Here is a 24,443-nt window from a genome sequence, read left to right as displayed (position 1 = left end):
AATATTTCACTAGGAGGGTGGTGAAGCACTGGAATGGGTTACCTAGGGAAGTGATGGAATCTCCATCCTTAGAGGTTTTTAAGGCCTGGCTTGACAAAGCCCTGGCTGGGTGATTTAGTTGGGGTTGGTGCTGCTTTGAGCAGGGGGTTGGACTAGAAGACTCCAACACTAATCTTCTATGATCCTAAGATGGGAAGATGTGAGTTTTGAAACTGCTCTGTCAGCAGATTCTCAACCCCCTTTTTGTTTGCTTTCATGTATACTTTTGAGTTTTTCTGCTTTAGCTGAAAGGAGTGACAAGCTGAGATGACTGGCAAACAGCTTTAAAATTGTGAATACAAAAGCCCGTCACAACAGAAGAATTATGGAAAAAAGGAGAAATAACTGTTCAGTAATTATGCAAACCCTCCATTCTGGCTAATAATGGCTGTCAGCCAATCAAAGTACAGGGATTCTCATACCCGCAACTAGAATGCAGGGAACTTCACCCATGGGAAAAAAACCTGTACAGTTATGTGTCAATAGTTATTCATCATTCCTACATGCTGATCGGCTGATATCATTCTATATTGCAGTATCACAATGTAAATATTAATACATATATGATACACAGTGACAAAATATCTTTGATTAGCTAGTATAGAAATAGTTCTCAAATATTCAAGGCTGAAACTTTACAAGTATAAAACTGACTAAAACTAAAGTGAAGTCACCCTCTACGATATACAGTTATGTTACTTATGGAGGTTATGCCTTTTGCTGAAGTATCCAGCACTGGCCACTATCTGAGATAGGGTATTACACAAAAGGGATAATTTGTATATTCTGATGCAATTCGTATATTTTATATAGCCTTTGATAGCTACCAACTTTAGCTGAATTCAACCTGGTGAGACTCCTGGCACCATTACAAATCCATAACACCAGCCAGACCCCAGATTTGTTGTAATTCAGTTAAGAATGTTGCTTGTTTAGGTCCCAATTCTGCACCCCCTTTGTCATATGGGCAGTCCTTACTGATGCAAGTGGTCTAATGAATTTCTCCTATGAGTAAGAGTTTGCTGCAGTGCTTAATTTGTAATGAAAGAGGTGCCAGGGCTCAAGCAATTTTTTTACATTATTAATTAATACAGCAAGCTCAGAGGTGCCAAGGCTATGAACTATCAAGTGTAGAGGTGCCGGTACTCAGCCCTGGCAATCCCTGACATAAATTAAGCACTAGTTTGCTGGTTCAAGCCCTCAGTTATTAATGACTTTTCTTGAACAAATTTCATTGTGCCATCGCTGTTCTAGTCTAGCAGTTGATTACATATAGAATAATGCATGATTTCTTCTGCAAAGAAATGGATGTAATCATGCACCAGACAGCCCAAATATTTGATGAATGTCAACAACCCTAACAGTGATTTGCAATCTCCCTGTGGGAAGAGGGCAATCTGTACACAAGTTCTTTAAACTTCACCAGAGCCATCTGCTACCATAGGTGAAGTCAAGTGATTTAAGAGTAGCCCTCAAGCCTAGTACCACAAATAGAGCTAATTTTAGAAATAAAAAGTAATAGATTTGTAATTGTTATTTACCAGTAGATCAAGTAATATCCTGGACATTGTTAACTTACATCTCACAAAAATACCGTAAGTAATAGTGTCTTTGAGTCATATTTCATTAGAAAAGGTTTAACTAAACAGAGGTATAGTTTCATAGATTCCAAGGCCAGAAGGGGCCATTGTGCTCATCTAGTCTGACCTTCCCAAAATAATTCTGTGACCATCAGGGTCCAGATTTCCCAAGGAGAGAATGGGTGTTCGAATGAACAGTTGAATCAAATGATTGCCTACAATATTATTGTGCTACAAAAATATGTCAGGTAAGGTCTTTTATGAAAGCTTGCAATGTTCTAAACAAAATGATCATATGAGATGTGTATACAGACTGGGGTTCTGAATGTATGTATTTATGTATATAGAAAACTGTACTTGTAATCTGTGGTGCAGTCAGGCAAGGAGGGGCTGCCCCACCAACCAGAGATTAGCTCCAAGCACTTAGTATTGTATAACCCAGGAGAAGACAAATGAGGGGCCATTAGAGTTAATGGGAAGACACTGGGTATGTCCACACAGCAAAGAAAAACCTATGGCTGGCCTGTGCCAGCTGACTCAGGCTCGCAGGGATCGAGCTGCAGGGCTGTTTCATTGCTGTGTAGACTTCTGGGCTCGGGCTGTAGCTCAAGCTCTGGGACCCTCTCATCTCTCAAGGTCCTAGAGCCTGGGCTCCAGCCCAAGCCTGGAAGTCTACACAGCAATGAAACAGCCCCACAGACCAAGCCCTGAGAGCCCACGTCAGCTGGTACAGGCCAGCCCTGCATGTCTAGTTGCTGCATAGACGTACCCATTGAGACATCCCAGCTAGAATTTCACCACCCTGAATAACCATCAGGCACCATATCAGGGAGAGAGAAAATGGCCTTTTAAAAATGAGGCTTGAAATTGAGGTCATCATACAGAAACTGAGGGACAGTCACTTGGTGGGTGCTGTCTGTGAAATGCTGGTCTACTGTAGGGTGTACGCTGGGAAACTGTTCAGAGGCAATAGGTAACTTGTATTAAAAAAGGGAGCATATCTAATTTTAAAGTGTAAAGCCTGAGGTTGCATCTTGATGTTTGTTTTCTGTGTAACTTGCATGTGTTTGCTTTTCCTTACTATTTTACCTTTGAATCTGTGATTTTTCTATTAAATGAACCTTTTGTTTATTTTTATCCCAAGCAGGTCTCTGGTGTGCAAACTGTGTGGAGTGTGTGCCAAAGTAAGCTGGTGTCGGGGCGGCGGGGAGGGGGCTAGTTTCACACCTTTGGGGGTGATGAACCAGGGGTGAAAAGTCTGAGTGTCTGGTAGTTATGGTAACCTACAAATCTATGAATCTAAGATGCTGGTGCCCAGGATTCCCAGGTCAAAAGCAAAGATTTTTTCCTTTTCTTTCTTGAAGAGGAGAATTTGGATGACATGGTCTTAGGCAGACTTTGCTCTTAAAAGAGTGTCCCTAAGGCCAATTTTACATATGCACCCACTGTCAGCCAAGCTCCCCCTGCCCTCCCCTGAGCGTGCCACGTCCCCGCTCCTCCCTGTTCCTTCCAGCGCTTCCCGCCCCCATGCCGCCTAACGGCTGTTTGGTGGTGCTTAAGACTTTGTGAGAGGAGTGGGAACGTGGCGTGCTCAGATAAGAGGCAGGGCAGGGGCAGGGACTTGGGGGAAGGGGGTGGAATGGGGGTGAGGCAAGGACGGTGCAGATGCAGGCTGGGGTGGGGCCAGGGGATGGTGGGGTCCAGCACCCACTGGGCAGAAGGGAAGTTGGCACCTATGTTCTCATGTTAGAAAAGTGCTATTGTCTTATGCTGCTGAAGAACAAGTCTACCACACTCGACTGTGAGAAAAAATTACTTAGTGTGATTCAGACGAACAAAGATTATAGTAATGGTGATGCAGAAAGTGAGTGATTTCACTTCTTAGCATATGCACAACGTGCCTCACGTGGCATGTGACCAGGATTCATTACTGAATTTGGTCAGCAGGTTGGATCATTAGCTTCCCTGGCTTGGGCCAGATACTGACAGGGAGTGCAAAGTGAATGCTGATCCATGCCCACTAGTGATTTCACTGATTTGATGGGGTTGCATAGTGGAACTGAGAGCACAATTTGTGCCCAGAATGCGTGTGTATTAGGGCAAACTGGACTGCATCAGGGATGTGCTGAAGACGTATAAAGGATAACATTTTAATAACAGAGGATCCAGACAACTGCAAAATGTGTATTTAGTGATAAATAGCTGATTCGATTAAAATTAATTCTGGAGGGGAATAAAGCAGGATTTTACTCAATAACAGCACATTTAAAATCCTATTTGTTTTTTCAATAGACAATACATTTAAGCAAGGTAGTGTCCCTCTAATGACCTTTTAGAGATAATCCTTTGCTTTTCTACAGAGTTTGATCAGAGAATTCAAAGGAGCAAACCTTCATTATTTTTTCAAAGTGGAGAATGAGGCTGGTAAAACCTAAGGCCAAGACTAGCTATGGATATTACAACAACAAAACAAGTTTTGCTGTTGTTATTTAGTTCTCCTCCAGAAAGGCTGAAGCATAGTGAGCCATACTTGGAATCAGATTTTATGTTAATAGGTCTCCCTGTTTTTAATAATACTTTTTTAATGCATTTCAGAGAGAATTGCATGTATCATTCTCTCCAATATTTGAAATGGGTGAAGTTACTCATTTTGGGTCAAATTCTAAGCTTGGATGCATGTGTGAGATACCCATTAACTTCAGTGGCAACTGTATGCCTGAGTACAAAGGCAGACATTATCCCCAAATTCTGTCTTACCAGCCCTAAGGTGACTCAGTGAAAGGAGTGTTAACTTGTTCAGATAAAGCAGTGACAGACTTTCAGGAGCAGCAAACACTCACAGAAACATACATGTGTATAATCTTCAAGTGAGGGGCTGATAGAATGATAGCAGCATCCCCCACACTGTAATTTATTTTATGATTTAGTAAAACTATTTTGGTATAGCAGGAACCCAGTTCTCAGTGACTTCCAATGGGATTTGGATGCCTAACTTCCATTTGTGGCTCTGAAAATCTCCCCTGTAATTATTTTTCCTTCAAACATATGACCAGATTCGGGCCAGCTTCTATGTAGGAGCACAATGGGGGGAACTTTCCCTTACTCTTCCCCTATGCCATGGCTGGCTAGAATCCCATTGGGAAGTACAGTCATTGCTTCCTGCTAGCTCTATAGGAGATACTAGCAGTCTGGCCGGGGGGTGCATGGGCAGGGCCAATGGACAAGCCAGGGCCCTCACCCTGTCCCGTGTATATTATCAGTCAGCAGAGCTGGCCAGGTGCAGGGCATACTGCACCCTTTCCAAGGATGGTGGATCTATGCTATTGCTTATACATTCCAGGTGGAATCCTGGCTCAGTCAGCACCAGGCTCAATGGAGCACTCTCCAGTGGAGTGCACAGCACAATTTTTGCCCCCAGTCCTTTTGCAATTATTATTTTTTAACTATTTTGTTAAGAACTAACATGCCTATTCTGTTCAGCTCCTTATTCCATGGCCCCTCACAACCCACTGTAGCAAATGGTTTCATTCCTCCTTTTTAACTAGCAATACAGTAACAAAGCCCTGGTGCCAAACTGCTGGAAATATTCTTTCACCGTATTCTTCTATAACTGACAGTTATGGTGGAAAGCTTTATGTTTTTGAGTTGCCTTTGGCTTTGTCTTGTGGTTAGGCTGCTAATGAACTACAATTTTCTCTCCGACTCATCATGGTTTGAATTTTAATTCATTTTAGAAGTTCTGCTATTGTTAGTGATTACAAAAAAATCCCACTTGATTTTACATCCCATTTCAGTTTTCTACATGACTAAATAAAACAAGCCTTTAGATATTTCTATCCCAGGATATAATTTCACTTATATGGGCAGGTTCCTTTTGGCTTTTTTTTAATGACAGCATCATCCAAAGCTTCCTGAGTATATTAAACTGTATGTTTGGTAGCTTCCAAATTGGGATCAGAAAAGAAGACTTCTCTCCAGGGCATTACTCTGCAAGGTGGCAGGCACTCTAGCCCAATCCACAAAGCACTTGAGTCATTTCATGTAAGCATCTGCTTATGTGCTTGAAGTTAAGCATGTGCTTAAGTGTCTTGTTGGATTGGACCAGACACCTCTGCAGCTTGCAGGATTGAGCCAGTGTTCCTTCCATCCTTCCTGAAAAGCCCATTAGGCAAGTGGAGCCTTATTGCAAGAGGGACCCCCTCCATATGGCCAGGCATTGCACCATGCATGAGATGATATAATCATATGTTAATGGAGATAAAGCTTTGATATAGGGGGAGGACAGCACAAGTTGTTGCATTAGAATTCCTGGTGCTTACCCGATGTCATCTTGGATATGCTGGCAAATAATCTGTTAGTACAAAAATGTCATCATTCTCGGAGGTATTGACTTTTACCATGACACCTGCAAGAAATGTGACACTTAATTTTACAAAAAATTGGTTTGCTCCACTATATAGTACAAAGTAGACCTTGCTGGAGCAGTGTGGAATCTTATTGCTGTAACCTTCTGTCTTCCTCTCCTTGCCCCCCTCTACTGCTTTTGTTATGCTCCTCATCATACTATGTCTGAAATTAGATTGCAAGCACTTCAAGATGGGGACTGCGTCATCTTATGTTTTACCACAAGTTGCCTAGCACACTCTTGAGCATTGTAACATCATAAATAACAACAGTAGTAAGAGGGGAAAATATAAATGCAATAACCATCATCAAAGTGTGATTAATTTGTATAAAGAATTACTGAGTATGCTTCTGTAACGGTCCTGTCTAGAACAAGTTGATTAAAGAAAGTCATTTGGCTGCAATGCAGCAGTTCCCTCATATGATAGTGCCAGGCTCCCCAGGTATCTTGCACATGCTCAAAAGTATGGCAAAATATTTGAAACCATAACTTTTCTTCACATGCTCAAATAAAAAGCACATGGAGCATACTGAATTGGGTGGCATCCTATCAATATCCATGTTTTACTATTAGCCTGACCTTGGCAGCTGATAAGCAGTCGTCTATTAATTATTTATTATAGGTGATGGTGGTACACTACAGAAACATGAAAAAACTGCTTTGAGGAGGTGAAAATATAATTCACCCAAGAACACAACAAATTACAGCAGACCATGGTGGGAAAGGAATAGGAAAATGAGCTGGGGGTGGATGACAGCATCAACATCATGTAATTTTTTTCAGAAAGCAGCTTATATAGGTTGTTTCATATGTGGCTTGATAGTTTATACACACAAACACAGACACACACAACTTGGAAGTGATATCTATGCGAGAAATCACAGAATGATGTAAAAGATTATGTTTATCGTGTATTCTTGACCACTTAGTCTGCCCATTAATCCATTTATCCCAAGACTAACTGAGATCTTATTCCTGTTTTTGGATGCCATTTTCTCCTTAGTGCCAATTCTGACACTGACTCTGACTCTCTTACCGCTTTCAGAGTACATGGATCTGAAAATTCAAGTGATGGGGGATTAAATAATTGATTAGCTATTGAAAGGAACATATTTCCCCATTGTGATCACCACAGGAGGTAATATGCTGAGCCTTATACCTTGCTCCTGGATCTCTGCTTTCAATTGGTAGATCAGCAATGCACAACCTATCATATAGGCAATCCATTCCCAAAATTGTTCTAGTGGAGGAGCTGATTAACAAGTGTTGTAGACCAACCCATGGTGGACCTCACCATCACCATCTAGACCATAGCTTGGCTGTTACTTCTTTCCACTGATTTCAGTTGAAGAGCACCATATGCAAGAATTTAAAAAACTATCCCAGAAGGGGCTTATTTGAATAGCAATTGTAAAACAAACTGAGATCCAAAAAAGGAGAACAAAATGAAAGGGGAATGAATGAATAGAAAGGGAAAGAATAGGTGTGGGAAAGGATCAGTCTACAAAATTGAAAAGAATAAAAGAATGCATTTCATAAATATATTAAAGGTCATGAGGCCAACAGTTACAACAGAGAAGTGTTAATTGTAGAGAGTTATTAATTGGAGAATGGATTATAGTTAGACAGTAAGAAGAGAGATTACAAAGAATTTGCATGACAGAATTAGAAATCATACAAGAGATTCCGGTGAAAGCATCATCTGTCATTTCAGCCAGAGGAGTGTCAGGACCTAGCACTAAAACTGATTTCAGTTGCCCTTAAAAGGCCTTTTACATCTCCACCATAGAAGAGGGCACAGTTTAAAAAATGCTGACAGATGTGACTGAGAGCATGAAGTGAAGTGGGAAACACTGTAGTAGTTTTATGGCAGCTGCCACTTTTACCACTATGAAGTGGTTTTGAAACTTGTCAGAATCTCAGATACCAGTTTTCCTCAAGTTGTAGTGATACTTAGAAACTTACTGCACAGGATGGTTTAAAGATAGAAATGCTGTATACCACAAACTCTCAGGGACATACACTAGCACGAACTGAATGCCTTCCTAATGAGAGGGTACACTTGTAGATGAGATTGGAAGATAGCAGGCAGTGTTGCATTTAATTTATTATTAAAAACAATCGTAGCTTTCTAATAGAGATATTTTGGAGATCTGGTTTATGAGTGACTAGATGGGTCTTACACAAGGATGAACAGAAGAGCGATCTATAAAGTGCCAATATGCTATAGAGCAAAGTTTTGAATGACGATCTTGTTAGTATAGATAGAGAACTAATGAGAGAGGTTGCTTGACTCTAGTTTTGCCGCCAGTGTTGCCAGTGCTTCAGGGGTGGTCTATATAAGTCCTGTATTCACCAGAATATAACCTAGAAATCCAGTTAGAGAGAAGCCACCTAAAAATCAATTCCTTTCATGGAAATCATCATCCATCACGTATTTCATAATCCTGGAGAAGTCAAATACAGCAAATAGAAAAACAACTGCAAAGAAGTGTGGGTTTCTACTGTAATTCAGTAAGAACTGAAATGTGAAATTGCAGGAGAATATAGTGTAGGCAGAGGAGGTAATTTTTACAATGTACTTAAAAGAAGATAGAGGTATAGGGTATGGTACAGCTGTCCATAAACACATTATTAGAAAGGTAAGTGCCCTCCACTCTTTTTACAAGCACTAAGAATTTCCCCATTAACCAACTCACAAAGAGATAAGTAACTTCAGACAGTCGTAACCCTGAGGCCCTTGTCTATGTGCTTATATATTAGTGCCACTTTGCAGTCAGTGGTATCTTGCTTGTTAGGATTGCAACACAAATAGTAAAATCATTAATGGTTAAAATGCTCCACAATTTCCACATGAATAATTGGGGTGCTTCTGAAGGCAGGCTGGCAGGGAGGTTGTGGGTGCTGGGGTAGATTCCACAGATGGCAAGAATTTGGGACTGGGTATTTGAGTACCCAGGAAGTAGGTAGAGAATTAAACAACTGGAATGTTGAAGGTATTTGAGATCATGCAGTTGCCAGCAGGAAGGAGGTAACAGGAAAATTCTGCATCTGGGTGAGATGATGGGAGCCACTGCTAACTGCAAAGCTGGGGGAGATTTCAAGGTGAGGACTGTGACCTTAGGAGCCCCCTCAATGCCTACTGGCAAAGGGTTCACTATCATGTAACAGCAACTGCTATCAGGCCTGACAAACTCACTATACCTAACAACAACATAGCTATCATGGCGTTTATCTATAAAGAACGTTGTGTAAGGTATCAGATGAAAACTTATATCACTCTGGTCATTAATATCATGGCAGGATGTACATACGGATGGTGTGCAAAGGGTTATGTATGTGTGCTGGAACTATGTCCCTAAAATATGGTTTGGAGGCAGAGTTGATAAACAGATTTGTCCCAGACACACGATATTGGTTTGCCTAGGTCTTGAATGTGAGTTAAGCAGGATAAGCCAAATACAATGGGAAATACATTTGCAGCTGAGGCAAACACCAGTTACCAGGAAGACAAGGAATCTGCATGGCATCAGCACAGCAAAGGACACTCCAACCTTGGGGGCCACACTGACTCTTCAAACAGACACAATGAACTTCAGGGAATATAAGGAGAAAAGCAAAAGGGAATTTTGTTATCTATCACTGCGGGAACAAAGAGGTCAGTGCTCTTTGCATCCATGAATGGTGGAGCCCCAGCCATGTTGGCTGGTGACACTGAAAAGTGGCTGTAGGTGAGAAAGACTGCTTTAGACACAGCTTAAAGCTGGCTAAGGCTCTCTGTAGTCTCTTAGAAGCGTGTTAGACTTTTGTTTTATTTGTGACCATTTCTGTTTCTATTTTCCTTGCTTAGTATCACTTAAATCTCTGTTCTTTATTAATAAACATATTCTGGTTTTACTGTAAGTTCATCCCAGTGCAGCGTGTTAAAGTAAAGTGTGACTCCTTAGCTAAGCCAACCGGTTGGAGGTATATACTAGCTCCTTGGAGACAATGGACTTGATAATTTCTGTGAGTGTCCAGTGGCAGAGGCTGGATACTGCAGTGGAAGGCTCTTCCAGGGGGTTCAGGAACTAGGGTGTATCAAGGCAAAGAAGGCTGGCAGAGTCCTAGGGAGCTTGTTTGGCTGGCTAGGAAACTGGGGTGAAAGGGAGCTGTCACCAATGTTCACTCTAATTTTTTACATCCATGTGTGGAATGAATTTTGTTACGTGCACCCATATGGAGGTGATGTGTGTGGGGGGCAGGGGCCGAGGAGTTTGGAGTGTGGGAGGGGACTCAGGGCTGGAGCAGAGGGTTGGGAGTGTGGGGGGTGAGGGCTCTGGATGGGGGTGCAGGCTCTGGGGTGGGGCTGGGGAATGAGGGGTTCAGGGTGTAGGAGGAGGCTCAGGGCTAGGGCAGAGGGTTAGGATGCGGGGGGGGGGTGAGAGCTGTGGCTGGGGACTCTGAGGTGGGAACAAGGATGAGAGGTTTGGGGTGCACACTGCCCCGGGGCTGCAGTGGGGAGAGAGGACTCCCCCCAGCCCTCCCTCACTGCAGCAGTCTGGGGCCACGGGAGAGTGCCTCACCCCGCTGGGGCAGCTCCAGGGCTGGGGCCAGGGGAGAGGCACCTCTCCCCCCTGCATAATCCTTTATAGCCTGATGTGCAGACGTGTGGCCACGCAGCTTAGAGGGAACTTAGGCTGTTACTCAGTTCAACACCAACAAATCTCTCATGTGCTAAGGTAGAGGGATAACAAGGTCACCCATAGTTCTGGATGCTTCAAGAAAGCATCGGAAGAAGTCACCAGGGAAAGATGTCATATGGTTCTAAACAGCTTGGAGGGGACAACATGACTATGCTCTTGTTATGGAACCATAAGAATTAATATTAAAATGTATCTCACTCCCACAGTGGGCTAAGGCACAGACTTTTAAATGTATTGAGGCATTGCTGTGTCATGCACTTCAGAGTTTAAACTTATTTGAAACTTTGGGCCTAAATGCCTTAGAGATGCATGACAACCAGTTCCTGCCCCAGAGAGACTGCAACCTGAATGAGGAAATCCTTACTCAGGTAAAATTCCCACCAAGCTGGAAAGGTTCGGCAACTGGCCATGTACACATGCTGGTTAGATGTAGTAAATACAGAATTTAAGGGTGCCAGGTTGGAGTATTTGAGTAGGTGTAGCTGGGAGGGTTGAGCTTTCTGAAGGAGTAGCCAGGTGAGGCTTTGGTGGGTTCCACAGGAGTTTGGCTGTTGGGAGTGGGAGCTGAGACTTTTGGGGGTTATAGGAAAGTAGAGCTCTGTCTAGACAGGTATACTTGTCTTGGATAGCTCAGCGCAGGTTTTTACAGATTGAAGGTATGCCTCCTATGTATAAAATTAAAGACCTGGAGAAACTGGTTTATAAGAAAGATTTATCAAAGTAAATCTGTGCAACATTACATGGCAAAACAGTAACTAAGCAGGGATGTTATAAATGTCAACAGGCATTTGAAGGGTGTAAACACTAAGGGTCAAATTCTGCATAGCTCTGCACATTTGCTTAAGGAGCCTTCCTGGACCCTTTGTAAACTGTCTTCTGTCCATAACAGCCAGAAGACAGACTGAGAGAGAGAGAGAGAGAGAGAAATAATCCAACAGTGCAACCAGAGCAGTCTCCATGCCATGGCCTAGTCTGAAGCCAGATTGTGAAGTGTCCAGTATATTAGCAGCAGTCAGGTAATATTTGAGTCTGGCTGTCACAATTTTTTCCAGTGATTTGCTGAGGAAAGGAAGGCTGGAGACTAAGTGGTTATTTGCAAGATCACCACCACCCAGAAATGGTTTCCTGAAAAATGGCTGAACTATAGCATTTTTCAAGGAGATAAGGCTAGCTGGGATTCTTTAAGGCTATGTTAATAATTTTGATCCATCCGTTCTTTGCTTTCACTGGCCTTGACATCAGTGGCCTTGATGTCTCTGAGAGCATCTGCTGTCTCCAGTATGGTGATTCACGAGAGCAGTGTGAAAAGATGGAGTGGTCAGTGTTCTCTGTTCTCAGCTGGCATCATCTGTTCCCCAAGGGACTGTCCCTTAACTCTGAAGTAAGATACGAGTTCTTCACAGAACATGGTACTGAAGTTCCTGTCTTCTTACATTTCATCTGGCAGATTATGGTGGAGAATCAAGGTGACATATGAGACTGGTGAGGGGAAGTTTTGGAGTTGTCTAGGTTTAAAACGACCCAAGTGGTTGTATTGCTTTGCTTTTGTCCTATAGTTGGAAGATCTTCATGGAACACTTAAGTTTTAATGTGTGTAACAACTTAGCAGTAGGGGGAAATTAGTATGGCCATCGATATATTGCATGAGGGTGATTCTTTTAGTAACAATGTATAGGGTTTGAAGACATTCGTGGGTGTGTTGTGTCACTCGAAATTGCTTAAATTGAAACAATGACTAAATCCTAATTTGGTGACATCACTAATGATATTTTCACAAAAAAACAATTAACAACAGCTGGAGATACTGTAATTTGAAAAATAACTACTTCAGAAAAAAGGAGTACATTTCTCCATGGATTTTCATAATGATTTTTTATTATGACTGGGATAGGACACAACATAAATACCTAATTACAAGATAAACTAAGATTCATTTGAGCTGTTCCAGTCTCTTATGTAAATAGTATCATTTTAAACAGAACTTATTGATACATATTTCATTGGCAAATGAGAACAGCTCTTATGTGCTACCTAATGCAGTAGCAACTGCTGAAAAGTAGTGGACGTGTCATAGAGCCACTGATGAAAATCTCACAAGACCCAAAATTCTTGCTCATTGGTTGAGAATTTCCATTGTACTCACACTGTATCATTTCAGCTCCCATAACCACACACTGCTTTTCAGGGGTCAACACTATATCAGTACTGATGGGAAACCATGTTGATAGGAACCCAGGGGACTGGGAGCCAGAACTCCTGGGTTCTATTCCTAACACTACCACTGACTCACTCTGTGACCTTGCTTCATTTTACCATCTACAAAATGGGAAATAGAATAATAATAAGTGCAAGGCACATTCCTTTGACCTTATCTTCTCTAACATAAACATATAGCAACATGTGTGTGTGACGATAATAAAATAATAATAAAAATCCAAACCAAAACACTCCACTACATGCATTTCTCCTGGAAGAAAATGAGAGACCACACATTTGCTGTTGCTAAATGCACTACTGGAAATATACCTACATAAAAGTAGTGCTGGGAATATTAATATTTACAAAGCACTTTGAAAGCCTCAGAGGAAAGGTGATTATATATATATATATAGTAGCTAACAGGGGGCGGAGTGCATGGTCCATTTGGCCATAATTTGTGATTGTAATTATATGTAGACTGTATAATTTAGATATTGGTGTTTATATACTGTGACATTCTCGAAGGCACAATCTGGATTGTTGAACAGCTGAGTGTCCCCTCAGTTCTCCAACCTGGGGTGCCTTTTACACTGCTTTGTGGAGAGAACAACCACTCCTGGCCTGCTCACACACAGCTCCTAGCATGTAAATTACTCCCAGCTGTAGTGTATATGAGTGCTCTAGCCAGTCACTCCTGAATTATATTACAGAATGATGCCAGCAAATTCTCAGTCCCAGAGTTTTCCCCAGAAATGTGTGTCTTGTACTGCCCAGCACCTTCCTGAACAATACAAGCTCACAGAAAGTCCATCATTTCATTAATAGAAAATATGCACAAATCCTGTTATCTCAAATGAAGTTTCCCAAACACTTCAAACCAAACACACACTGGTTTAAATAAAACAATATAATAAGTTGCTTAACTACAGAAAGGTAGATTTTAAGTGATTACAAGTAATGAGGCATAAATTTGTTACAAAGAGGTAAAATGCAAACTAATACCTAACTTAACAAGCTAAGTGAATTTAAAGCAAAAAGGTTTCTCTCACCACATCCTTATAACAGTCTGGCTGGATCTTATAGTCAGGACCACTCCCCCACTTCAATGATGTTCCCTTTGTCTTTCAAACATTGTTGATGCTGTGACTAGAAATAAGGAAAGATAGGTAATTTGGGGCCTCTGTTCTTCATTTTTATATCTTTGAGAATCATCTCCAGCTGGGGTTCAGATGACAACCAGTCTGTTTATACAGGACTGTTCCATTGCCAAGATGTAAATTTCTCATTCACACCTTTCTTCCTGCCAAAGAATGGCCACTTATCCAGGTTATAGTCCATTTGATTTTGTTCACACCTGACTGAGGCATCAGTTTGCCTTTTGTCTCTGAGGAACTGGTTTAGGCTGCTTCCCCAGATTTGGAATATGCCTTAGTAACATCAGACAGTGGAATCTTATAACTTTACATACAATGCTGCCACTCCAGGATAATAATGATCAGCAAATTATGAGTTTTCAAATGATACCTCACAAGGCATACTTTTTACAAAATTTATCATAGTTTTGTAAAAGTGGTAAGCATAAGGGAACAGTCTGTCACATATACATATTAGCTAGCTAGCCAGATACATAATTTAAGAATAGACAAATGGACAGGCATATTTACTCAAGAGACTGTAGCTGCTCTGACTCAAGATATATTTGGGTAATCTTTAACATGCTTCATAGGTGCAATTACAGCTTATTGGGCCAACTCTTATAAAGAGACCTAGGCACTTGCCAGTTGTTGACCTAAGAAACTGTAATAGTTCATTCAAAATTATCTTGTTAACTTGGCTACCATCCATGACATCTCATAGGTCTATTCTCCTCTCCACAAGCACATATAACTACAGTTAAAGTGAAAGGAAGTTGCACACAAGCATCAATGGGAAAACAGAGTTCTCAGTGTATTTGCGGGAGCTAATTTTCTGACACAAGAGGGCACTGGGAGAAGATTTTATTTTGCTGTCATTCTCTTTTGCCACACACAACTTGAAAATGGTCAAAACTTTGCCATCCTGTTCAGCTTGTAAATCGAGTCTTAGTGCAATATATATTTTCTTCTGAGGGTTAGAAGCCAGTGAAAATGATGGTTTGTATTAAAATGGGAAAGCTGGTACAAGGGAAAAGTATTCATTCTTGCTGGAAGGAAAAAAGAACCAGTTACACAAAAATAACATAAGCAGGCAAAATTATAATAATGGCAAAATGCAAAAACACTGCTTATAGAACTATGGAGACTGCAGAATGTCATTACGGCACAAATTGAACTTGGAGAAAATAGGCTAATAATATTATGAAGCAAAGAGATCTCTTTATTTAATGTAATCAGCTTGAAATTTTTAATCAAATGAAGTAAATCATCTCCAAAAAAACCAATCTGCAAGTAATTTTTGTGTGCAAACAAACGATTAATGCACAGAGAGAGAAAGTGAGCAAAAACATCATCTATTAATAGTTTGTTTTGTAGTGAAAAAATTAGTCAGGACTCAATTTGTATAAAACTGGCAGACTATGAGAGCATGAACAGTGGAGTGATAGTAAGATTGTTCACATAAGCATACACTATTTGGAAAGTGTTTCCAGTACATGCCATGCCATTTCAAATCTTATTTCTCTCAAAAGCATGGTCAAGTTTCTACATGTCACATGTCAGCCCGAGATGTAAGGGAAATTGCTTTGTTTTAAGGCCCTAAGAAAACTGACCAATTCCACTAATCATTACTATTAATTTGTAGTACAGTAGTTCCTGAAGACCCCAACCAAGATCTGGGGCCCGCTGAGCTAGCTGCTGTACACACATCTAAAAGACAATCTCCTCCCAAGAGAGCTTCCAGTCTAAAACAAAACAGCAGCAGTTCAAGTACGGCGGTCTGGTCCGGTACACTGTATCAGCAGTGTATAGCCAGTATGGTGTACCGGAAAGACACAGGAGGAGTAGAACATGGGAGCACTGGGCAGCCCCATGCTGACAGGGCTGGGGGCAGTACAGACACGCCAGAGGAGCTGCCGGCTTTCTGCTCCTTTCCCCACTGCAGTTCCCGGCAGGGAAAGGAGCACAACGCCTGCAGCTCCTCCAGTGGCTGTACTACATCCAGCCCCACCCATCCCCCCACCCCCCAGCCCTGTCCTCCAGCAGGGCTGCTGTACAGACAGAGGAGACGCAGCTCTGTGGAAGGGCAGGGGTCAGAACTGGGAATGGTAGAGCTGCACCGGAGGAGCTTCCGGCCTGGGGCTGCCCAGCGGCCCCATGTTCTGCTCCTTTCCCCGCTGTGGTTCCGAAGTCTCCAGCACAGCAGGAGGTGGACAGAGCTCCTCCCCTACCCCCAGGTAACGTGGGATGGCTCATGGGGAGGGGACGGGGAGAGCATGGGGTTCTCAGGCTGGGGGCGGGGTGGAGTCACATGGAGGGTCACATGGGAAGGTAACATGCCCCCTTTAGCTGGTGCCCCCCCATCCCTATACCAGTAAGAAATGGATTCTACTTGCACCTCTGAAAAACAGGCAGTGGGCAAGGGAGGAAACAGAGAGGTGAAGTGACTTCCCCAAGAGCAGGCCAATGGCAAACCAGAACAGATCCCAGTTTCCCTGAATCTGCTTTACACTGAACAATGAGGCCAGATTAGTGAATACTGTGGGTCAGATACTAGTTCTGGGGCACTTCCATTGGCCACATAGAGAGGTCGTGCCACATGGAGGACACCATTTTGCAGAGTGCACCACACAAACGACTCCATTTTGCAGAGTGTACTGCCCCACCCCCACCCAGTGACCTCACATGCACAGTGCATGCAACGTCACACTGTGTGTGGTGGGGGTGGGCAGGCCCCAGTGACCCATCCCAGCTAGAATGCAGCTGGACAGACAATGGTGCAGAGCAGGTGAATGCCCTAATGATGAGTCATGATAGACTTGGGATTCCTTTGGGGGCTTTTAGGAGGATGTTTTTGGCTTTTTGGAGGGCTTATTATTCCAGGGGGGAGAGGGGAATTGGCAGCGCTGCCAGCTGCCAAGGGGAGCAGGGGCAGAGTGGGCCCGCAGGGCTACATGCAGCTCAAAATCATATGGAGACTGGATAGAATTATCCAGTGGTCTAGATAAGTGGTTCTCAAAGCCGGTCCGCCGCTTGTTCAGGGAAAGCCCCTGGCAGGCCGGGCCGGTTTGTTTACCTGCTGCGTCCGCAGGTTCAGCCGATCGCAGCTTCCACTGGCCACGGTTCACTGCTCCAGGCTGATGGGGGCTGCGGGAAGGGCGGCCAGCACATCCCTCAGCCTGCACCACTTGGGGCTTTCCCTGAACAAGAGAACTGCTGGTCTAGATCCAGCCCTCCAGTTAGATCACACTTGGTACAGGAGGTAAAATCTTTGCAGTAAGCATGGTCTGTAAAGACAAGACTTGCAGCAGAAATCTGGAGATCCGTATAATCCTATAAGGACCTATAGAACCTGTATAGGCTGGGACCAGCATACTAGAGGGATTGTATCTCTCCCCAGGCCATACTGTCACAGCTGCAGTCAGCAGAGGCACTCAAACTGGATCCTCCTCACTATAGAAGAGAGGGCGGCGGGCAGGGTATTCTCTGTGAGGGCTCCAGGCAGGGGCGGCTCTAGGCACCAGCAAAACAAGCTGTGTGCCCGGCGCGGCGCAAAATCTGCAGCCGTCCTGGGGGGGGGGTGGGGCTGGGCGGGGGCGACCGGGCCGCCCGCCGGCAGCACCAACCGGCCGGGGACAGGCGGGGGAGGCGACCTGCGCCGGCGCGAGCGCGCCGGCGCTGGCGCGGCGGCTCTCGGCTGGACTCCGCATGCGGCCGCCAGCGGGCCGGTCAACGGAGGCGGGGGCGAGATGACTGCCGCGCATGACTGGCGGGCGCGCTCGCGCGCTGGGGCGGCTGGCCGCACTGGCGCGCGCACGGCAGAGCGCGGCGGAGACACACCGGCCGCGGGCGGGCCGCCCGCGCGCCGGCGCCTGGTCTCGGCCCCGGTCGGTCTCCCCGCGGGAGGCTCGAGCTCAGAGAGCTCGCGGGAGGGGCGGGGAAGACGGAAGGAAGGCGCTGGGGCAGCGCGCGCGGCGCCGGCAGCGTGATTTCTAGAGCCGCCCCTGGCTCCAGGAGCCTAGAACTTGCTCATTCCCTTGATCCAAAATAGTTTAAACTTGGTGACCTGCAAAAGAGAGCTGTTTGACAGGTTTTTTGGCAAAGGATGTGCTTCCCATAACGATGAAAGGGGTGGGCAGGAGGCGTGACTGGCTGGCTGAGTTCCTGTTGAAAAGATCATTTTAAATGCTTCTGAGATTTAATTGTATTGTTAATGCTGTGTGCGGGCAATTAGAGCCTTGGATAGGACTATCAGGGGAAAGCACAACTTCTTGGTCTTATTTATAACTTACCAGACAGAAAACAACCAACAGCTGATAGAAGATAAGAAACGTAGGCCTCAAACAGAGTTTGAAGGAAGGGAGGAAGGAATCTAGGGAGGAATAAGGTCTAGGAGGATTGTACTTTGAATTCTTTTAGGCCTGCAGACTCATTCCCAAAACTCCCTTAATTGTGTGTGATTAATTACATCTTTCTCGCCTAGTTCTATTATATTTTTTCCTCTGGCTGCCTAGAACAATTACTCCTGCTTTTCTCTTGTATTCATACATAGTTAGTTAATATACCTGAACTGGGGCTTCATCACGCAGGGCTAAGGAGAAATTCAGCCAGCTTTACTCTCCAAGCTGAAATCCATCATTTCCATACTCACTCTCTCCCCTCCTAAATCCTTAAATTTCCCTCCATGCTGGGGACCATCACCTGTTCACCCATGTGCTTCCCCCTCTCTAGTACCTCTGTGAAGCTACTGCAGGTGGCTCCCCTACCTGACAGCAGTAGTGGTGGCAGGTGAGCCAGCCTGTGGAACTCATTGATACAACATATCACTGAAGCCAAGAGCTTAGGAGGATTAAAAAAAAAAAGACATGTATACAGATGAGAACATCCACAATTATATCAGAGCACTTTGAGTTTTTTAAAAGAAGGAATGTAAACCCTGCATTCTTCAGGGCTAGAGCTGGTCAGAACATTTCTGAAAAACCATTCATTGACATTGAAACTTTTGGGGAATGCATCGGATTCAGTGAAAATTTTGTCAGAAAGGATTATCTGGTTCAGAATGGGATTTCTGGTCAAAACCAGAGCAAGAGTGCATACGCTCAAACTTGCCGGTGGTTAGGGCATACACCCAGGCTGTGGGAAATGCAGATTCAAGTCCCTGTATGGAAGCAGGGAGTTGAACCAAGATCTCCCATATCCCTGCTGAGGACTTGAGCCATTGGGCTATTGGACATCTGGAGGTGAGCTCTCTCTCTTTCTCTCATGTTTGTTCATGAAAAATTTCAAAAGGTCTACTTCTTCAATGCAGCATATAAATGAATTTCAAATCCTCGACATTCTTTGTCTGGTTTTCTGGCCAGCCATATTCATGGCATAAACCAACCACTAGCTGACAAGGATTAGAAAGACAAGCTGGGGGAGGCAAAATCTTTCATTGGCCCGACTTCTGTTGGTGAGGGAGACAAGCTTTCGAGTTTACACAGAGCTCTTCTTCGGGTCTGGGAAAGGTATTCAGAGGGTATGGCCTCCAAACACCCATGGCTGGGCTGGCCCATGTCAGCTGACTCAGACTTGCACAGCTCAGGCTGTAAAATTGCAGTGTAGAAGTTTGGGCTTGGGCTGGAGCCCAAGGTTTGGGACCCCGCAAAGGGTGATGATGCCAGAGCCCAAACGTCTACACCACAATTTTAAAGCCCCCCAGTTCAAACCCCATCAGCCTGAGTCAAGTGACACAGGCCAGCTGGGGGTGTTTGTTTGCTGTGTAGAATACCCAGAGTGTCACAGCTAAATACAAGGTGTGACAGATTGTTAAGCATAAGGAGTTAATTCATATTGTAAGAGGCCATTCAAGGTGAAGTGGGTAGTTAACACCTCTGCAGTTGTAGTAGAAAAGAGGATCAGTGGGTTATAGATTGTTGTAACAAGCCATAAATCCAGTGTCTTCATGAGTCCATGATTTTTAGTGTCTAACAAAATTATGAATTTAAGTTCCCAGGCTTGTCTGTTGAAGGTGAAAATATCATTGATGCATCATGAAACAAATGATATACCTGAGACACATTGGTGATATTTCCATCCTCTGGACAGCCAACCTAAACTCCCTCATAGATTTCCACCACAATTTCAACAACCCCCACCCATCCATCAAATTCTCTCTAGAACACTCCCACACCAGCATCAATTTCCTGGACATCATGATCATCTTCAACAATGAAACTCTATAGATAACTATATACAAGAAACCCACTGATCACCACATTTACCGTCACAGATCCAGTAACTACCCCAGCACACCAAGAAATCCCTTATCTAAATCCAGGCATTTAGATACCATATAATATGCTCTGAGAAGAAAGTCCAGGACACACATTAAAACCACATTCACCAAACAAGGACACTACAGCAGAGAAGTGGATCACATCCAAATACTTCAAGAGACACTGCTTCAATATATAAAAAAAAAACCACAAAAACCCTCTGACCACACACCCCAGGTCATCACCTACCACCCCTCCCTGGAACCCATATAGGGTATCATTAAACAACCACAACCCACACTCGACAGGGATCACCGCCTGAAAGAAATCTTTCCCATCCATCCCCTTTCTGGTCTTCAGACAACTCCACCCCCAAACTCACCAAGCTCTTCATCAGAAGCAAGCTCCCCACAGACTAGCTCACACACCAACTCAATGGGGCACCAGACCCTGCCATAACTACCAATGCAAAACCTGCAAACATAGCTTCACTGCTATGATGCTCAATACTCCCTGCAATACGCCTTTCAAGATGGCTGGGTCCTACACACGCCTATCACAGCATGTGGTATACCTCATCCTGTGCGCTAAATGTCCCAATAATAACTGTGAGAGTGAAACAAGACCATCTCTCTGCTCTTGAATGAACTCACACAGAAAAATGAAGAGAGACAAAAACACCATATCACCTATGAGTGAACACTTTTCACAAAACGATCACACCTTGAGAGACTGCTGGCCTGATCTGGTTTATGGAACTTCCTGTGTTCCTAGGACTGGCTGTGGGGTAGTTGGTTGAGGGAGGTGTTGAGGAGTGGTCCTTTTTTGGGTGTGGGCTGGGTAGTCAAGTGGGAAATGGATTGCACTTCAGTTCTTGATATGGACGGGGCTCCCTGACTGCTGTGAAGCAGAAGTACTACCCAGACTGTTGATGGGGTAGGAGGGCATGTCTCTGTGATGGGTTGGATCACAGAAAGCCCCTTGGGATCTGCCACCAGATGTGCCAAGACTACTTCTACCCCTGCCTTCCCTGCCAGCTCCGGACTCCAGCACCCTGTCTTGCTGAGCCAGACACTCCTGTCTGCTCCAACACAGACCCAGGGTCTGAATTACTTGCCCCAAAGCTGCAGGTTTACCTGAAAGCAGCTAACAGAAGTGTTCCTGTCTTTAACACTCAGATGACCAATTCCCAGTGGGGTATAAACCCAAATAAATCCGTTTTACCCTGTATAAAGCTTATACAGGATAAACTCATAAATTGTTCGCCCTCTGTAACACTGATAGAGAGATATGCACAGTTGTTTGCTCCCCCAGGTATTAATACATACTCTGAGTTAATTAATAAGTAAAAAGTGATTTTATTAAATACAAAAAGTAGGATTTAAGTGGTTCCAAGTAGTAACAGACAGAACAAAGTAAATCACCAAGCAAAATAAAATAAAATGCGCAAATCTATGTCTAATCAAACTGAATACAGATAATCTCACCCTCAGAGATGCTTCAGTAAGTTTTTTCCTCAGACTGGAAGCCTTCCAGGCCTGGGCACAATTCTTCCCCCTGGTACAGCTCTTTTTCCAGCTCAGGTGGTAGCTAGGGGATTCTTCATGATGGCACCTCTCCTCTTCGTTCTGTTCCACCCCTTTATATATCTTTTGCATAAGAAGGGAATCCTTTGTTTCTCTCTGGGTTTCCACACCCCCTTACTGGAAAAGCACCAAGTTAAAGATGGATTCCAGTTCATGTGACATGATCACGTCACTGTAAGACCCCCAAGCCTTCATTCCCCGCAGCCTGACTCACAGGAAGGCCTGCCTGCAAACAGAGCCATTCAGTCAATTGTCCTGGCTGATAGGAGCCATTAAGATTCCAAACCACCATTAATGGCCCCCACTTTGTATAATTACAATAGGCCCTCAGAGTTATATTTCATATTTCTAGTTTCAGATACAAGAGTCATACCTTTATACAAATAGGATGACCACACTCAGTAGACAAGCTTTGTAATGATACCTTGCAAGAGACCTTTTGCATGAAGCATATTTCAGTTACATTATATTCACTCAGTAGCATATTTTTATAAAACCACATAGACTGCAATGTCACAATCTCCATTGGCTAATGGGCCACGGAACAATTCATCAGGCTCCCTGCCAGAACCTGCTCTTAGACTCCAGGCTGGACAGAGTGTTGAGCTCCAGCATACCCACTCAGTGCAGTAACACTTAGGTCCTGTTCCCTGTTTTCATCCACAGCCAGAGTGGCTTGTTGTAGGCACTATATGGTCTCTTCTCCCTGTGTGCCCAGGGACGCTGGTGGGGGACACAAGAAGTGAGATCCCTTTCAGCAGCTGCCAGGGCTGTGGGTGCACCCAGCGAGGGATGAACACTTTAACAAGCAGAGATGGCCTTTGCATTTTTGGGTGGGTTGTGAAGCAACTTTTGCTGCCTCCCACTGCCAAACATAACTAATCCCTGTGTTCAGCCTGAGGATTATGGGGAAGGGGAGTGAGCTAGTTCCTTGAAATAGACCCCTGTGGAACTGATTTGATTTACATAGGAAGTATGTGTATCAGGTGATCTTTGGGGTCCTTAGGCTTCAGCCCTGTGCTGGAAAGAACAAACAGCCATTGTTACAATCTTAACAAGTGACTGACATCGCAACACACGTCTGAGGGTCTCTTTGAGGGGAAAAGGGGCCAGAAAATTACTTTTCTTTTTAAAATAAAAGCTGAGATTCCCCTTTACAGGGCATAGAGGCTGGCATTAACAAGGGGTTCACGTGAGCCTCCACAAGCAGCCTCCGGCATCTTCTTGGTGAGTAGGGATCCTATATCACACAGATTGAAATGGCAGAAATCAGAATCCATGGCATCCCCAGTGCCATAAAGATGCCTGCCCCTACTCCATGGTGTTTCAGCCCAATTTTTCATTCCATTCCATTCCGTCCCCGTTTCTTTTAACACCCAATGCAATCTAACATTTACAAGGTTGCTCCCTCATGTAATTGGCTTAGGGACTGGGACAGTTAACACTTCCAGCTTGGAGGCAGGTGAAAGAAGCATAGTGTTAAGTATTAAATCCGCAAATGCATCATTAGACATAACACCCGCCTCCATCATGCCAAACTCACTGGTAATTTCTGAGTGTTTATGACAAAGAGTTTGTAACACAAAGGTTACTTTGGCTGAACTAAATAAGCTACGTGTTTCTCCAGAGTGATAAGGACAGCATTTCACAGGTCAGAGTAAAAATTCATGCCACTGTAAAATATGCTCCCTGATGTCACCTAGCAATACATTTTTGCTTGTTAATAATAATGTGTGGAAATTTCCTGACTTTATACATTGCACTAACAGAATGATATCAAGGGACTGCTGGTACATTGTCTTCTTTTATTTTTCTGGACTCTGTCATTGCAGGAAGTACCATTTAAGGTGATTTCAGATGCATTCAAAGGACTATTTCCTCTGTCTGCCTGATGTAATTTAGAAACATGACAATCCAGCCATGGAAAAGCTTTCTAATGAAGGATATAGGGTTAGCTCTACAAAAGGACTTAGGTGCCTAACTGTCACATTAGGCACCTAAGCCCAACATTTAGGCACCACTGAATTTTTCAAAACCCCAACTCAGCTGCCTCTTAACTCTGTGGGTGCTTAAAATGCCCACTGTTAAAGTTCCCTAGGTACCAAAGTTTCTGGCAGTGAACATGCATACAGCTGTCTCAGTCTAGGCACCCAGAACCTCTGTCACACCTGACTCAAGGAGATCTTCAAACTAGGCATGCCTCCTTCCCGTCTCATCTGTAGGTTTTTACCCTACACAAAATGGGAGGTGCTATTCCCTTCCCACTCCCATCCCCCATAACTTTTATTCCAGTGGGTAGCACACTCACCCAGGATGTTGGAGACCCAAGTTCAAGTCTTCCTGCACCAATGAATATTTAATTATTTATACACAATGGAATAGCTTCACCTGGAGAGACTGAGTGCACCTCACCCCAGAATAGCCCATAGCCCTGTGGTTAGGGTTCTTCCTTTTCCTCCCACCAGGTGCAGGGAGATCCAGGTTCAAATCTCTCTCCACATCAGATTGGGGGAACTGAACCTGGGTTTCTAGCATCCCATATGAGTGCTCTAACCCCCG

At 44.0% G+C, this 24,443-nt stretch overlaps 1 protein-coding gene across 10 annotated transcripts in view; it reads right to left on the bottom strand.

The window, feature by feature from the left end:
• Nucleotides 1-24,443, bottom strand: part of C1H11orf87 (chromosome 1 C11orf87 homolog) — a 142,198-nt gene that overhangs the window by 11,736 nt on the left and 106,019 nt on the right. For 9 of the 10 annotated variants that reach the window (XM_039520521.1, XM_039520520.1, XM_039520522.1 and 6 more), the window contains one exon: nucleotides 13,958-14,054. The gene's annotated coding sequence lies outside the window, so the exon portion shown is untranslated. Of the gene's footprint in view, nucleotides 1-5,938; nucleotides 6,025-13,957; nucleotides 14,055-24,443 lie in introns of all 10 variants that reach the window. The other variant, XM_039520523.1, reaches the window with a different exon arrangement.

Source organism: Mauremys reevesii, linkage group 1 (assembly GCF_016161935.1).
Source record: "Mauremys reevesii isolate NIE-2019 linkage group 1, ASM1616193v1, whole genome shotgun sequence".
Lineage (NCBI taxonomy): Eukaryota > Metazoa > Chordata > Testudines > Geoemydidae > Mauremys > Mauremys reevesii.
This window is presented reverse-complemented; position numbering and strand designations above follow the sequence as displayed.